At 41.3% G+C, this 17755-nt stretch overlaps 1 long non-coding RNA gene across 7 annotated transcripts in view; it reads right to left on the reverse strand.

Annotated features, from left to right (window-relative positions):
• LOC144314572 (uncharacterized) overlaps nt 1–13909 on the reverse strand; it is a 59086-nt gene extending 45177 nt beyond the window's left edge. For all 7 annotated transcript variants that reach the window (XR_013380470.1, XR_013380469.1, XR_013380459.1 and 4 more), the window contains exons 1-2: nt 2353–13909; nt 770–913 (exon numbers count right to left, since the gene is read on the reverse strand). This is a non-coding gene — a long non-coding RNA (uncharacterized LOC144314572). The remainder of the gene's footprint in view (nt 1–769; nt 914–2352) is intronic.
• Between the last annotated feature and the right edge of the window lie 3846 nt (nt 13910–17755).

Consider the following 17755-nt stretch of genomic DNA (forward strand, 5'->3'; position numbering starts at 1 on the left):
TTAAAAAGTCGAAAATAAAGACAGTTTAGCAGTATTAATTTAACAACAACAATGAAAGAACTACATATGAACATTTATCAGATGCAGTTAAAACAGGAAGCATATTTTTAAAAAACAAAATGCACAGGGATGCCTGGGTGGCTCAGTGGTTGAGTGTCTGCCTTTGGCTTGGGTTGTGATCCCAGGGTCCTGGGATCAAGTCCTACATCAGGCTTGCCTCATGGAGCCTGCTTCTACCTCTGTCTCTGTCTCTGCCTTTCTCTATATATGTCTCTCATAAATAAATAAATAAAATATTTTTAAGAAAAGCACAAATTAATGAGATAAATATTCAGTTCAAGAAGCTAGAGCCTATAAATACAGAGAACAAACCAGTGGTTGCCAGAGGAGAGGGGAGTGAGAGGATGGGCAAAATGGGTGAAGGGGAGTGGAAGTAACAGGCTCCCAGTTATGGGAGGAAAAGTCACAGGAATAAAAAAAAAGTCACAGGAATAATAGACACAACATGGGGGATATAGTCAATAATATTGTAACACTGATGCACGGTGACAGATGGTAGCTAGCTAGCTACACATTTGTGGTGAGCACAGTAATGTATAAACTTGTTGAATCACTGTGTCATACACCTGGAACTAATGTAATGTTCTGTCTTCACTATACTCAAATAAAAATAAACAAATAAATAAATTTTAAATCAATGCAAAAAAAAAAACTAGAATATATAAATATAGAGAGCTCATGGAATTAAAAACTAAATATATTGGGATACCTGGGTGGCGCAGTGGTTTAGCGCCTGCCTTTGGCCCAGGGCGTGATCCTGGAGACTCGGGATCGAATCCCACGTCGGGCTCCCGGTGCATGGAGCCTGCTTCTTCCTCTGCCTGTGTCTCTGCCTGTCTCTCTCACTGTGTGCCTATCATAAATAAATTAAATTAAAATAAAATAAAATAAAAAAATAAAAACTAAATATATTAAGCATATTGTATGTTAATTATATCTCAATAAAACTATTTTTAAAAGTTTAGTGTTGGTACAAGAATTGACAAAAAATTCCATGAATCAGAAAGAGAGCCCAGAAATTGACCTGTATATATGTGGTAACTTGGTATATGATAGGATGGAAGTACCAACCAGTGGAGAACTGAAGAGCCTCCCAATAAATAGTATTAGGGCAGTTGAGTTTCCATATTGAAAATTTAAATTAGTACACTTATTGTGATGAGCACTGAGTCATACATAGAATTGTTGGATCACTATACTGTACATCTGACACTAAGATAACATTGTATATTAATTATACTTCAATAAAAAAGAAAAATTAAATTAGATGCATACCTCTAAAATCAGTATCAGATTGATCCAAGACCCAAATGGGAAAGAAGAAAAATATCTTAAATTATTAGTAAAAAGTATAAGAATATATTTATGACTTTGGAGTAGTGAGGTTCTTTTATCCAGGACACAAAAAGCATGAATGATAAAAGAGAATGTTTGACTCTGTCAAATGTAAAACTTCAATTTTTCAAAAGATGCCATAAACAGAATTAAGAGAGAAGTCACAGCCTGGAAAAAGTCTTTGCCTTACACAGAACAAACTATGGATTCATATCCCAATGTATATATTTTTATACAACTTACAAATCAATAAGAAAACAGAAAAAAAAAACATGCAAAGTGCCGACTATACAGTTCTCAGAGGAAGGAATGCAAACAGACAATACACTAATGGGAAAAAAGTTCAATGGAAAAAAAATGCTCAACTCCATTTGTAATTAGAAAAATCCAAAAAAAAAAAAAAAAAAAGGAAAGAAAGAAAAATCCAAATCAAGGTAGAGATAGCACTTTTCACCCATAAGACTAGCAAAAATTTAGGATGTGGAAGTATCAAGAGTAGGCAAGGATTGCTTTGGAAAGCAAGTTGGCATCCACTATATAATAAAATTGAAAATGTTTTTATCTTACAACCCAACAATTTTATTGGGGAGGAGGCAGTGATGACGTCTAGTCAGTTTGTACCATCTGTGTTCCCCGAAAGATCTAGACTGTGTGCACAAGCTCTTATTTACGGATAACTTGTGCCACCATGGCAAGAGAGGAGATAACAATAGCATGGGGTCATGCAGGAGAGAATGAAAGCACAAACCCACTTTGTCATTGTTCCAACAGCCACCACTTGCTCCTCCATGGTGCCTGTTTGGAAGCTGGAAGCCACTTGTTCCTCTCTTCCTGCCACACTCTGCCCTCTGAGTGACTGGGCCTGCTCACTCCATGTTTGCTGCTATTGCCACCATGCTGCCCACCCTTGTCAGACAATAGTAAAACTGAGCACATGATATTAACAACAGGGGGCACCTGGGTATTTCCGTCAGTTGAGCATCCAACTCTTGTTCTTGACTCAGGTCATGATCTCATGGGTTGTGGTTTTGAGCCACACACGCATCTCCACACTCAGCAAGAAGTCTGCTTGAAGATTCTCTCCCATTGCCCTTCCCCCCACTCTTGTTTTCTCTCTCTCTCAAAGAAATAAGTAAAGCTTAAAAAAAAAAAAAAAAAAGATGTTAACAACAGGCCTGGCAGCATGTCTGATTGGGTGAAACTAAGGGAGACAGTCTTCATCCTCACCCACAGAACTAAACAGCCTTTCCATAGAAAAATAAACAATCTAACTTTTCCATATTTGTAGAAAACAGCAAAGAAGCTCTATGTGTTTGTGGTATGGAGCATGTCAGTCTCATGTGCAAATTACCTCACTGACCCACCCACATTATAGCCAAGGGTTGGAAATGTTCCCTAGTCAGCATACCCACAAGGACACCGGATAGCCCTTGGTGTGGCTTGATGCGGGGTTGGAATGGAGCAGAGCCCACAGCCCTGACCTCACCCGTGCCCTGCCACGGCCCCTGGAGCCAATCAGCCCCAGACAACCCCCTATCTCAAGGAGAGGGGTGCCAACGCTTGCACCATCTTGTAGTTCATGATACAAAATGACAACCATCTGTGTGCACCCAGCACTGCCTAACTGATAGTCTTTCACTGTGTGTTTGACACTTATTTACTGATATTCTATCAATAAAACTGTATATACAAACAGACTTTTTACCAATGTATTACCACAGGCCAACCCAGAGCCAAAGTTTTAGAGGAAAAATAAACTGGCAATTTCCCCACTTTTCTGCAGTTTTTTTTTTTTTTTTCTCTATTTGGTTTTCCTTTGGGCCTTTCAAGATAAGAGGATTCCAAAAGGCAAACAAAAGGGTTTTAATTTAGGATAGCAGAATCGGTTCCCAGTAATAGAATGGTTCATGCACCAGCACTCCTGCTGGCCTTGACTTTCAGCTGATAGAGCAGCCCCACATCACAAAAGCCCAGGGATGGCTGGTGTTTCCGGGGCGGGGGGAGGGGGGGGGTTTGCTCCAATCCCACACCACCACTTTGCTCCAGGGCACTTTCCCCCTGGAGAGCAGAATCAACATGTCTCCAGCTATAAAATGACTTATCTGTCCTTAAAATGACCCACATTCCTGCTTCACTCTAGCGATGGTGCAGTGCTCTCTGTCAATCAAATCACTGCCCAGCTAACCTGCCCATAATTTAATTCTTATTTTAGTCTGAACCATCCAACACTGCCAGCTCAGGATCAAGCATGAGCAGGAAGGACTGTCAGATTGAGGACCTCCAGAGCTATACAGGTTGCCATGTGCAAAAGTGAAAGTTCCCTGTGGGGGACAAGGCTCAGGGCCACCCCACAGAGTAGCTGAGCTCAGCTCCATTCACCCCTCAGCAGGGCAGCTTTGAGTTGTGCAGAAACTCACCATTCTTCAGGGTATCTCTGGCCAGAATCCCTTCCTTGGCTTGAAGACCATCTATCAGTCTAGCTTTTCCCAACCTTCTTATCATTACCATCCTTTTCCCCAGAAGCCATATTAGGCATAAAATTTTAATGCCACAGATATACTGTGCATCTCTGTAGATTGAGGCCATTCGGGAGACCATAGACCAATTCAATATCTAAGACTTTTTTTTTTGCCTTCCAAGGACAGTGTTGGAGACACCTCCCCTCCCACCCCCATTACTGAGAATGCATGTGTTAGCTGTGACTGCAGTAGGGTCTACCCTCTATCACCAGAGAAATCCACCTGCCCAGGGAGGGTAGGACCAGCTCCCAACCAGAGCTAAAATGACTGATTCCTTATACCAGTCCCAGGCACCTTCCCCTCCAGGATGCCCTGGCTGGGGCACAGACCTTCATTCCTGACCCTGTGCCCTCACTAATCTCTGCTCTTCATCCGGTTTCATTTTCTTTCCACATGCTGCTTCCTGGTGTGTAGGAGACAGATTCGGCCCACAAGGAAATTTCATAATCCTTGAATACTCAGTAAATCAAAAACCCCTAAGTCTCTAAGTTAGGCAAGTTGATAATGTAGCAAATGTATTCATTTATTTATATGTTGTTTCAGTTAATCAAGTAACATAAGGAAAGGGCTTTGTGTGCTGGGTGAACAAGAAGCAGCCATGAAGCACAGGACATAGAGGGCTAGGAGTACATAGTGACTTCTAGAAAGAGCTGATGCTTGGCCAGTCCTTGAGAAGCAAACACAATCTAGTTTGGAGAGCTGGAGGGACATCTGTGCAAAGACCAAGAGGACAGATGGAGTGTGAACAATAGGCTTGGGAAACTGTGCTGGAGGGCAGACAAAAGAACACTGAACCCCAGGTGAGCAAGGAAGGCAGAGAAGGGGCTGAGAGAGGTATTATCAAGTCAGTCTGTGCTCTTGCACGGATATAGAAAAGACACGTGTGTCTCCTGGGGAAAAGTGACATCTCAGGCTATGCCCACACAAGGGATTGTGGGAGTTGAGGAGGGTCTAACAGCGGAGAGAGATGGGAGAAGAGAGAGGAAGGGAGGGAAAGAGATAGCCCATCAGGTTCAGATGGAGCAGGATGAGCTGAACAGGAGAGAAGAATCAGAATCCACACAGACCCATGGGAAGAATGAAGGCTGAGGTTCTAGGCATAAACACACTCTTTAATTTAAATTATTTCCGGAAGTCACAAAGACATATGCGGGTTTGAAACTAAAATATAAACCCACCAAAAATTAAGAAAGGAAGACACGACTACCCTAGCCAAAGGTCTAAGTTGAATCTAAAACATCTCATAGACCCCTAACTCTGGGAAACGAACAAGGGGTGGTGGAAAGGGAGGTGGGTGGGGGGTTGGGGTGACTGGGTGATGGGCACTGAGGGGGTCACTTGATGGGATGAGCACTGGATGATATGGTATATGTTGGCAAATTGAACTCCAATAAAAAAAATTTTTAAATAAGGAATTTCAGGGGTTACAAGAAAAAAAATCTCATAATATGCTTATTACCGTGCAGGAAATTGGCAGAATTCAGATGGACAATCCAACCTCAAGCCTAGAACACAGCCAGCAACAAGAATTACTAGATAGTAATCTCATGAGCTTCTGACCTACACTTTTCTGCATCTTCCTCATTAGACACAGGACTGTCCAGGCATCTGTGACAGGGTCAGCCTACAGCCAGGGGCCAGGTGGATGCAGATTCCCAGGTTAAGAAGGGAGCTAGGCAGAACTGTAGCAGGAAAGAAAAATATCAGTGCAGACAGACTAACTTACTTCTGACCTGAACACATTCATTTCATGTTCATGACCTGAACATGCCCATTTCAAAGCATATAATCCCTTCCCAACAGTTCTCTAATCCTGGAGTTATCACTAAAGGATCCCAACTAATGAGATGTTGACCAAAGGAACTGATTCTAATTTAAGAAGAGCAACCACGTTGAAGGAACATCCACCCCAGCTGAGGTAGTGAGAAAGAACACAGTTCACAGTAGATGGAGAAGGAAAACTCAACCACTTGAGAGTGAACACTGATAGTAACAAAAGCATATGGTAAACTCTTGAGTGATCTGAAGAATGGAGAAGAAGGTCACAGATTAACCCAGATTAGTCACACTGTGGTTCAAATACAGATAAATGTAACAAGTTATTATTCAGAATTAAATTCTTAAAATTATTTATTTATTTATTTAATTCATCACAAAAATTAACTCAAAATAGGTCCTAGCCTAAATGTAAAATACAAAAGCTACAAAACTTATAGAGGAAAATATAGAATAAAATGTATGTGACCTTTGATTTGGCAATGACTCTGGACACAATACCAAAAGCACAATCCATGAAATAAAAATCAGTAATTTAAACTTCCTTGAAATTTAAAGACATTTGGTCTAGGAAAGACACTGTTCAAAGAATGAGAAGAGCAGTCACAGGCCAAAGAGAAAATATTTGCAAAACACGTATCTGATAAAGAACTTAAACTCAAAATGTATAAAGAAGTTTTAGGGATCCCTGGGTGGTGCAGCAGTTTGGCGCCTGCCTTTGGCCCAGGGCGCGATCCTGGAGACCCGGGATCGAATCCCACGTCGGGCTTCCGGTGCATGGAGCCTGCTTCTCCCTCTGCTTGTGTCTCTGCCTCTCTCTCTCTGTGTGTGTGTGACTATCATAAATAAATAAAAATTTTTTTAAAAAATGAGAAGTTTTAAAACTCAACTTAAGAAAGCAAACAGTCCAATTGGAAAACTGTGCAAAAGATCTGAACAGACACTTCATTAGACATACAGATGGAACATCCAGATGAGCATATTCTAGTCAAAGAAAAATTGTCGTATTCAGGCCAGAGGTGATTCATTCTGTTTGCACTGATGTTTTTCATTCCTGATGTGGTGATGGCATAGGAAAAGATGCTTGACGTCGCTGGTAATTAAGGAATTGAAAATTAAAACAATAGAAAAATAAGATACCACTACCCTTAATAAAATGGTCAAAATCTGGGATGCATGGGTGGCTCAGTCAGTTAAGGATCTCTCGATTTCGGCTCAGGTCACGATCTCAGAGTCATGAGATCGAGCCCTGTGTCAGGCTCTGCACTAGGAATGGAGTCTGCTTAGGATTCTCTTTCTCCCTCTCTCTCTGCCCTTCCCCTATGCTCTCTAATTCTCTCTCTTAAAAAAAATTAATAGATAAACAACACCAAGCGCATGTAAGTATGTGGAGCAACAAGAATTCTCATTCATTGTTGGTGGGCAGGCAAAATGGTGCAGTGACTTTGGAAGACAACTTGACAGTTTCTGATAAAGCTAAATGTAGTCTTACCACAGGATCCAGCAATAACACTCCTAGATATTTACCTAATTGATTTGAAAATGTGAGTCCAGAAAAAAGCCTGGAAATGACTGTTTATAGAAGTTTTATGCAACCAAGATGTGCTTCAATAGGCAAATGGATAAACAAACTTTGGCACATCCATACAATAGAATATTATTCAGCAGTGAAAAGAAATGAGCTATCAAGCCACAAAATGACACAAAGAAAATTTAAATGCATACTGCAAAGTGAAAGAAACCAGGCTGGAAAGACTACATACTATATGACTCCAATTATATGGCATTCTGGAAAAGACAAATACATAGAGACAGTTAAAAGAGTAGTGGTTACCAAGGGCTCAGGTGGAGAGGTGGGGTTGAAAAGATGGAGAACAGGAGTGTTTAGGGTGGTGAAATTATTCTACATGATACTATCATGGTGGGTATGTGAAACTGTGCATTTGTCAAAGTCCAAAACACTTCACAGCACAAAGATTGAGGCTTGATGCATGCACTTATAAAAAATCATTTAGGAAGTAAGAAAATCCCAGGAAGGAAGGTAGACTATGACAAAGGATCTAGCTGTAGGACAAATGTATGTTGCAATTTCACTGAAGGGTGTTGGGGAAAGGTGCTAAACTAAGTAACTTTGGAAATGAATGGAATCTATAAGATTAAAGGCAGAAAGGCACTGCACACAGGCACCACATTCTAGTTGATGAAATTGTTTCCCATGGGTGTACAGCTCAACAGTTGGGATGCTGCTATATTGTATACTGGAATTAAACAATGAGGTAACATATAGCAGAAGGTCAAGCAGGCGCTGATGGAAAGAGAATTTACAAGTAAGCAAGAAGGCCAGGATGATCTATGTAGTGATAAGTTAGGATTGGAGCCATCAGCCCGGAGTCACATTTAGCTTAATGGAACTACAGACGGTTACATGTAGAAATATTCCCAGCATGGGGCCTGGGTCTGGGCAGAGAAGCCTTGGCTGCACTTTCTACCCCTTTTTGGTGGGCCATTCTCTCTTTGGAGGTCATGGCTCCAGGGCCCATCTGGGGAGGGATCCTTTTAAGAAGGCCCCAAGCCAGCTTCCTTTTAGTACACTCCACTTCTCATTCCCTCAAATCCACACGTTGGCCCCACCATTGATTTAGGAACAGCCAAATCAGCCAGTACCCTCCTCACTGCTTCCTGACTGGCAGGAGCAACAGCCACATCTTCTCACCTTTATACTTTTCTTACAAAGAATTAGACACTTATTCATGTGCCCAAATCTCCAGGGTCCTTGAGTTCTCCAAGGGTCCTCTTGGAGCCCCCTCTTGTGGGTTGAATTGCTTCCCCCAAAAAGTTATGTTGAAGCCCTAATCCCAGAATGTGATCTGGAAATAGCATCATTGTGGATCGTAATCAAGTTAACAAGCAGTCCTATTATGTAGAGTAGGTTCTAAATCCAATCTGACCAGTGTCTTTAGAAGAAGAGAAGAGACAGACATACAGCAAGAAGATGGCCATGTTATGACAGAGGTAGAGATTGGCATGATGCTACCACAAGACAAGGAGTGCCAGAGATCGCCAGGTACCACCAGAAGCTGGAAGAGACAGAAGAGCATCTTCTCTTAGAGCCTTCAGAGGGAGCCTGGCTGGCCCTTGATTTCAGACTTTAAGGCTCCAGAGCTGTGAGACAATAAATACTTGTTGCTTTAAGCCACTCATTTTGTGATACTGTGTTATGACTACCCGGGAACCTAGTATACCCCCTCTGTCACCTGGCTTGAGATGAGGGACATACCTCCACCCTTCCTGCTAGAGAAGGAGAAATGTCTCAGCATGATGACAGCTCTTTATCAATCCCTCCTCTTCCTCACCTCTTGGACCTCTTGGACCTCAATGCTCTTCTAGGCTAGAGGTAGGTCCACCTCTTGGACCTCAATGCCCTTCTAGGCTAGAGGTAGGTAGTTCATTAACATGCAATTCACCTGGGGCCATTCCCACTGCAAGTCCTACACAACTGAAGTGCTCCTCACTTCAGAACATGGGGGCACACAGCACCTGGGCTTTGCTTTTGGTTCTGGGGACCTCTGCTGAAACTGAAGTTTTTAAAGCACCATTTTAACATCCTGCTGCATATCATACACAATTCAATGTGTCCTATTAGCTGGATTTCTTCTTTGCCTCTTAATTCAATCAGAATATTTGGGTCAGAATACACCACATATTTCCTGCTCAGAGTCATGCTGAGGCCGGCTCCCTAACTTCTGCATCTGAAGCCACATAAGCCCCATCAGTACTCACAGTCCCAGCTCCAAACCCCATTCCAGAGAAAGACAGCAAGATCTAAAGAGCTATGGTGAAATAGCCCATCTGTTCCACAGTAAGTTGGTTTTCTCATTCATTCTTGGTATCCTCAGGGTTCTGAAACCGAGATTTAAGACGTCCTACATCCCACTTCCTTCTTTCCTCAGCACCTTCAGAGACAAAATTCCTCCCCTAGCACACAGGCTCTCCTAGCCACAATGACTACATTCTTGGCTCTGAACCTCAGCCCCATGAGATTAGGTTTTAACCATCTCTGTTCAATCCTTGACTCACCTTGAAGAGAAAGCCTGGCTATTGGATCAGGGCTGTACCTTTTGCTAAGGAATAGCATTCATGTCTCACCTACCTTTCTGCCTTCCCTCTCCATCCATTGTGGTTGACTTCAGAGAACCACAGGACACCAGACTTCCCTCCCACTGGAAGTGAATGGACAAGTTTGAAGCCCAACTGTGCTGCTGACCAAACCACAACTCCTTAGAAAACAAGCCTTTGCTTGAAGTTGATATTATGGATGTCAGAGCAGACAGACAGAAAATGTGATCTTTGAAGACCACATGAGCCATTAGATCAACCAGCCCTGAAGTTCACCACATCCTCAGACTTTTGTTACTTGAGCCATTTAGTGTTCTCATTAGTTAAGCCAGTGTGAGTTGGGATTCTCTTTCTTTGCAATGAAAAATCTCAATTTGGGCCAATGGTCAGGCTCATGGCTCCACATGCTTGTCACCAGATGTTCAACTGAGTGTGCATGTTTGTCTACACTTCTGTATAAACACCTTGAAAACCAAAAAAATGCAAATTAAAACTTGTAACATGATTTTTTGTGTTTTCATACTCTACAATGTGTCAGCAAATTAAATAGTGACAGACACAATAAATATGCATAGCTGCCAACATACACATGCACACACACACAAATACGGCTTACTTGGCATAATCTTAACTAGAGGGGAAAAAATCAGTGATTTATGTCAAAAATAATGACACTTTACCAAAATGACTTTAATGGCAACCCCCTCTGGCAGTAAAACTTAAATGCTTTGTTGTAAAGTTTTAGGATGGGATTTTAAAAGCTATCCTAATAACCATTAGAATCCTAACAAAAATAATGAGCAAGTCTTGTGGTAAGCAGACACGACACTGAGGCTATCACAATGGCCAACATTCGATACAAGTAAATATGTCTATTGGCTACACTATGCAATGGCCAGGCCTAAGTAATGCCCAACATCTGACTGCAAACTAAAAATGATCAAATTACAATGGGTGTCTCCACAGTTATGAATTTAGACTGTGAAATAGAATTTTACAAGTTAATATTTTTATTCTATGATATGAATGTAATACAACTTTGCTCTTTATCAAAGTCAGAATTAAATTTAAACACTGAATTTTTGGGATGCCTGGGTTGCTCAGTGGTTAAGCATCTGCCTTCAGCTCAGGACCTGATCCCAGGGTCCTGGGGTTGAGTCCTGCATTGGACTCCCCACAGGAGCCTGCTTCTCCCTCAACCGGTGTCTCTGCCTCTCTCTCTGTGTCTCTCATGAATAAATAAATAAAATCTTTTTAAAAATAAATAAACACTGAATTTTAACATTTGTGTATTTCACTACTTAAGAGCTAATGTATTTTCTTTGTAAACCACTAGAATTGCTTCACACATAGAACTAGAAAGTAAGACATGAAATTAAATCTGAAGTCCTTGCACTTTTTGTTATATGGTCATCTCAATATTGAAATTCTCATGCATGTTCAAGATGGTGATTCCACACAAATGTCACAATTTGGATTTGAAACAAATGTATTTCAAATGTTCACAGATGTTAGAGTTCAAAAACTTGCATTTAAGGCATATACTTTCTTTGGCAATAGTAAAGTATATACTATACTTCTGAAGAATTCACAGAACACTCCAGAAAACATTTGTATAAAGAAAAAAAGTAACTTGACATTTTAACTGAAGTCAGCCTCATGACAATTACAAAAGGCTAAAAACAGATAATTAATCCATTTATTATGATCCAAATAAACACCAGTAAGTTTTAGATAAACTATCTAATGAACAATCTAAAACATAACGCAATGGTGAACATCATCTCCAAATAAAATTTTAAAACATTTTACTTAAGTGGAAAATAAAAGCAATAGTCTTGGCATTGGCCCAAGACATGCATTCTCAAATTCATGTATTTGTTTACTAGAACTGTATAGTATCTTTCATCTCAAGAATTCCAACTTAGTGTTAAGAATCTTGAAAATAACCAGAGGCAAGCATACTGCTTGATTGTCCTCAAAGATCTCCATAGGAAATTATATACCCATCCAAATTTAAGGACTAGCCTAAAATAAACAAGTACATTTCAAGAATAACTTCTCTCTCATTCCTTCCCTCTCTCTCCCTCTGTCTCACACACACACAAATGCACACACAGAGAAAATACACACACATGCACACACAGAGAAAGAAAAACCAAATCAATTATTTGGGTCTGAATAGGCAATAAGTAACTATTTACCCTGATGTTTTTAAGGCACAGTCCTCTAAACTATAGTTGGTCACTCTCAATTTTTTTCTATACAAAGAAGTTTATCATTAATTATTTTTCATTTCAGTTGTAATGCATAAAATTTTAATTTAAGCATTTTCTAGGCTATCAGAACATCTGCTTTATGTCTAAGGAGACTTCATTTGCAGCGGGGCTTACTGATTAAATAGTCATCGAGTAATACCACTTTAAGTTTGACAAACTAGGCAGAAATGGAGTTAGTAAATAAATGAGGCATTTTTAACCCAGTGGAGGTAAAAGGTAAATTGCGTTGCAGATGGCAGAAGAAATATGTATTTTGCAATATTTTGAGTGAGAGGAATGTTGGGAGAAGTTCATTGCCGTAGGGAATAATGTGCAAACCTGCCAAGGGAAACAGGCATGGGGGGCAGGCAGGGCAGGGTTTGCACGGGAGACACAGTCAGGTTCACTGATGTGCTTCCTTTGAATTATATCACTTTCATAATTGTGTTCCTTAATATTAAATGATTTATAGTTGTATAAGATCCATTAAAGAAAAGATTTTTATATAGGTTTGTATTTTTACATATTCATATTAATTTAAGAATCATTTAAGTTAGTGGCACCTGGGTATCTCAGTCGGTTGGGTGTCTGACTCCTGGTTTTGGCTCAGGTCATGATCTCAGGATCATGGGATCAGTATGGAGTCTGCTTGTCCCTCTCCAACCCTCTCTGCTCCTCACCATCTGCCCCACCCCCAGCTCATACACAGGCATGTGCCCTCTCGCTCTCTCTCTCTCTCTCTCATAAAAAAATAAATAAATCTTTTTTTAAAAAAGAATAATTTACATTAAAAAAAAACAAACTGAGTCTCTCCTGAATTCTTTCATTTACACACATACACACACACACACAAATGCGTTTTCTTATCAAATCTTACCATTCCTCTGAAATCTTCTTGTCTGACTTACCAACAAATTGGCAGAGAGGTAACATTTCAGACAGTTGCTAAATCATGACAAAAGCAGGGTTCTCTAGCCCACATCTTGTTGGCACAAAGTGCAGTCTTGCATTGTGTTTTTAACCAGATAGATTTTATCCAATAACATAATTGCCTATGGCTCTGTGAACACAGGTTCCATGTGTGGCTCTAGCTTTATGCAGCAAAGAAAATAGAAATTATCTCACTGATCCAATGTATTTCCTCATTCAACCAATATTTATAAGTGTACAGGACTGCATAGTTGGTTCCAGGGACACAATGCTGATTTTGAGTATATGTACTGCTGAAGTGAGCACTCAATGCTGATTTTTAAAACAGCTCCATGACCTTTGCCTTCATGGAGCTCATGGTCTAGTGCAGTAAACCACTACTAACCAAACGATCAAGCCAAGACAGTAAAAACCAGTGATGGTACATGTTCTGAAGTCGCCTACTGCTATGCGGAAGCTGTGCAGGTAACCAACCACGTCAGGTTTCATCAACCTAACATTCTGTTACTAAAGGGGGCCCTTGCTTTAACCTGAAACTGAATGTAGACTAGCACTCCAGCTCTCAACAAAGGGACACAGCCTTGGAAGTCACAGTTTTCATAATCTTATCTGAGAAACAAGTTGAACAACATATCCCTCACCCACACCCTCCAATGGCTCCAATTTTATTCAGGGCAAAAACCCATGTCCCTCCAGAGGCCAACAGGCCTAAGTGAACAAGGCCCCTAACCCTACCTCAACCTCATTACCCACTGCAACCTCCTTGGTCTCCAGCCACATTGTTCTCCTGGCCATTCCTGGAACACACCGGAAACTCACTCCCATGCCAAGGCTTTAGTGGGGTGCCCTTCCCCTTAAGCATCTGTGCCCCTCACCCCTACTTCCTTCAAGTATTCATTCAAACGACACCTTCCCATTGAGGCTCACCATGACCACATTCTTAAATGTACCCTCTTCCCCCGCTTTCTTGTTCTGTGGAACTCTTGCTTTCTAACATATTAAATAATGTACTTATTTTTTATACTGATTGCCTCCCACCCCTGACCAGCAACTAGAATATAAGCTTCTCGGGGGTAGAGATTATTTAACATTTTGTTCATTGTTCCATCACCAGCAATATGAATTGTGCCTCGCAATAATAGTCAACAAACACTTGTTAAGTAAATGAATGAATGAACATCTTTGCAAACCTCTACTATGCCATCACAAGGGAACTCTGTCATAACCTTAACCCCATGAATGCCAATGATAGTTCACCTTTGTGCAGTTAATAATTATCAAAAGTTTTAAGTAGTTTTTAAATATATGCCCTGAACACTTATGATCAGCCAAGCACTGTGCCACATGCCGCAGGTGAATTATTTCATCATTGCCACAACCCTATCAGAGGTATTCGTACCCTATGTTACAGATGAAGGAACTGACACTTAGAGAGATCAGGTCATTTGCCAATGGTTACATGGGTAGCAAGAGGAAGAGCCAGGGTTAGAGCAGGATTCAAGTCAGAGCATCTGTATCTGATGCCCAAGCTCTCAACCACTGTTGGTACTGCTCACCTCTTCACCAAAGAAGGTCTACAGAAAATAAATGCAGTACACGTGAGCAGCAATCCAAAGGTCTGCTGAATCCACGAATGATTTTATTTATTTATTCATGAGAGACACAGAGAGAGAGAGGCAGAGACACAGGCAGAGGGAGAAGCAGGCTGCCTCCAGGGAGCCCGATATGGGACTCAATCCCAGGACCCCAACATCACAACCTAAGCCAAAGGCAGATGCTCAACCACTGAGCCACCCAGGTGTCCCTCCACGAATGATTTTTAGCAGATCTAACCAAATCTGGAGAACAGGTGGACTGTATCACTTTTGTCATAATTATCATCATCATAACCACAAGGAGGAGGAAGCAGGTGATGGCAAAGGATCAGAGCCCATCATTCATGAATGATCTCCATGTGATGTACTAAGTAGTTATGCTTCCTATAAATGTATATAAATGTATATAAATATTATTTCTTGAATTTTACAAATATTGGCCAGGAGAGAGTTTGGAGTTTTACTCTGACAACTATCTAAAGTGCAAACTGTGTACTGCAAAATATGGGCAGGTCCACACCCCTTCATTGTCCACTAGGTTGAGGTAGGATTTGTAGAATAAACTACAGAGTGCATGAACAGAAGGCGGTTCAGTCCACAGGAGGCAGCCCAGGGCCATCTCCTTCTCCACAGACAGTTTCTGGGTCTGCTTCAACACACAGATACATGGACCCTTGAAGTCTGACTTCTGACATTAAGGATATCCACAATAATTTTCATCAAGCAAGAGTTTTTAAATGAATCTTACCAAATGCTATTTGTAGCCATTGTTTAAAAAAAAGCTAGTAAAGGGCCAGAAATGTCTTAAAGCATTCTAACCTTGGGGATCCCTGGGTGGCTCAGCAGTTTAGCACCTGCCTTTGGCCCAGAACACGATCCTGGAGTCCCGGGATCGAGTCCTGTGTCGGGCTCCCTGCATGGAGCCTGCTTCTTCTTTTGCCTGTGTCTCTGCCTCTCTCTCTCTATGTTTATCATGAATGAATAAATAAAATGTTTTGAAAAAATTAAAAAAAAACATTCTAATCTCCCCAAAATTTAATGAATTGGGTAGACTATTGTAGAGTGGTTAGCAATGAGCCTTTAAAATGAAGATTTGAGTTTTCTTTTTTTTTTTTTTAAGGTTTTATTTATTCATGAGAGATAGAGAGAGAGAGGCAGAGACATAGGAAGAGGGAGAAGCAGGCTCCCTCGGGGGAGCCCAATGTAGGACTTGATCCTGGACCCCAGAATTGTGCCCTGAGCTGAAGACAGACGCTCAACTGCTGAGCCACCCAGGTGTCCCAACAGTTTGGGTTTTCAAAGAGATTCTTAATGTTCTGCTCACTGACAATAATAAGATGTCCATTAAGACAACTTCTAGTTATTGAAAATAAAGCCATGTCATCAAGTGTATGGGATAATGCTCTCTATTCCATTTTCCACAACCAAAAACATATGCCAGGTAAATTGAGGAAAATGCCAGACTGAAATGTGAGAAGAAACCAGCTAAAGGGAAAAGCTGTTGAGGGCATCCCTTTTTACATAGGCTGACCACAAGCCAGGGGTCAAGCCCTGTGAGAAGCTTTAGGGATGCAAAATGAATAAAGACCAATTCCCACTCTGGAGAAACTTGAAGCCTCTTGGAGAACATGGATCTAGAAGGCAATTATTATTATGTAATATGTAATAATACATACCAGAACAGAGATGGGAGTAGACAGGGTACAAAGGACTGACCAGTTTGGCCTGGAGCATCAAAAAAGGCACCATTACACCAAATCTTGAAGAATAAGTGGATTTTTTCAGGAAAAGAAAGAGGTAGAAGGAACAAGGGGAATATTTAAAGAAATAGGAATTGAGAATTATGATCACCTTCTTGAGGGAAGAAACTCCTTGGCAAAAAGTGGGGGACATACAACCAGTGGGCAACATCATGGCTGACACCCACACATGGTTTCCCTTGACTTCAGTTGGGCTCTCCTTAAAATGTCTGAAAACTAAGGATGGCCTCTTGTAACCTAAACAGAACAAAAGATTTGGGGGGAAAAGAATGATACAGGAGCTTGTGCCTAAAGGAAATTTTTTTTTCAGGGGGTGAGAAAGATGTGAAAAGAAGCCCGTGAATTCAAATGGCATACCACAGAAACTCACCGCAGGCGAAGTCGGAAGCTTCCTGTTCAGCCTTTACAAGACTGTGCATGTAGGCTAATGACCCTGTCCAAGGGCATTGAAGTACAAACCAATGCAAAGGGTGTTTTCCCCCACTATGACTGTTTGCACAGGGTCCATGATGTGGGGGCCTTCTAAAGACACTCACGGAAGCCTCTGAGGCAGGTTTTCTGGATCATCAGATGCCAGAGCCAAGGCCAGCCTTCTGATCTCATGACCTGTGCAGACCAGTGGGCACCTACACTTAGAAGAGCCCCTCCCTCGCTTTGTTTCATACTCAACTGTCACATTCTTAAAATTCTTTTTTTTTTTTTAAGATTTTATTTGTTTATTTGACAGAGAGAAGAGAGAGAGCACAAGCAGGGGGAGGCGGTGGGGGAAGGAAAGGGAGAAGCAGGCTGCCCACTGAGCAGAGAGCCCACTGCAGGGCTCCATCCCAGGACCCTGGGATCACAACCTGAGCTGAAGGCAGACATTTAACCGATTGAGCCACCCAGATGCCCCAACCTTCTTGAAATTCTAAATAATTTGGTTTTTGAACTTGTGCTTTGAAAATGAAGTCTAAAAAACAACAGAGCCTAGAGTAAACCAAGGAGACACACGCGATAAATGTCTGTCATGCCCTGACATCCCCTTCACATGGGGCATCCACCCTGTGCCATGACCACAGGTTCTCATTCCCATGCACCCACTGAGAGTTCAGTGAGACTCAAAGCCAGGACATGGGAAATGTGCTCCATCTGTGACTGACAGCTCTGAGAATCATGCTTTCCATTTGGACTAGAACCTTCTTCCAACCCAAAGAAAACAATGATGTTCTAAGAAAAACAGAAGGCTATATTCCTTCTTACTCCTGTTCTATTGTATGAGCCAACCAACTTTGCTGGATTAATGGACCTAGAAGGAAAAGGAAAGATATGGCTGATTGTCAGGGAGGAAGAAATATTCTTCTGTCCAAGATTATTCTGGTTGGACTAAGAATTTAACTGACATAAGACAGATCAACAGAAGAAAAAAA

This window comes from Canis aureus, chromosome 1 (genome assembly GCF_053574225.1).
Source record: "Canis aureus isolate CA01 chromosome 1, VMU_Caureus_v.1.0, whole genome shotgun sequence".
Taxonomy (NCBI): domain Eukaryota; kingdom Metazoa; phylum Chordata; class Mammalia; order Carnivora; family Canidae; genus Canis; species Canis aureus.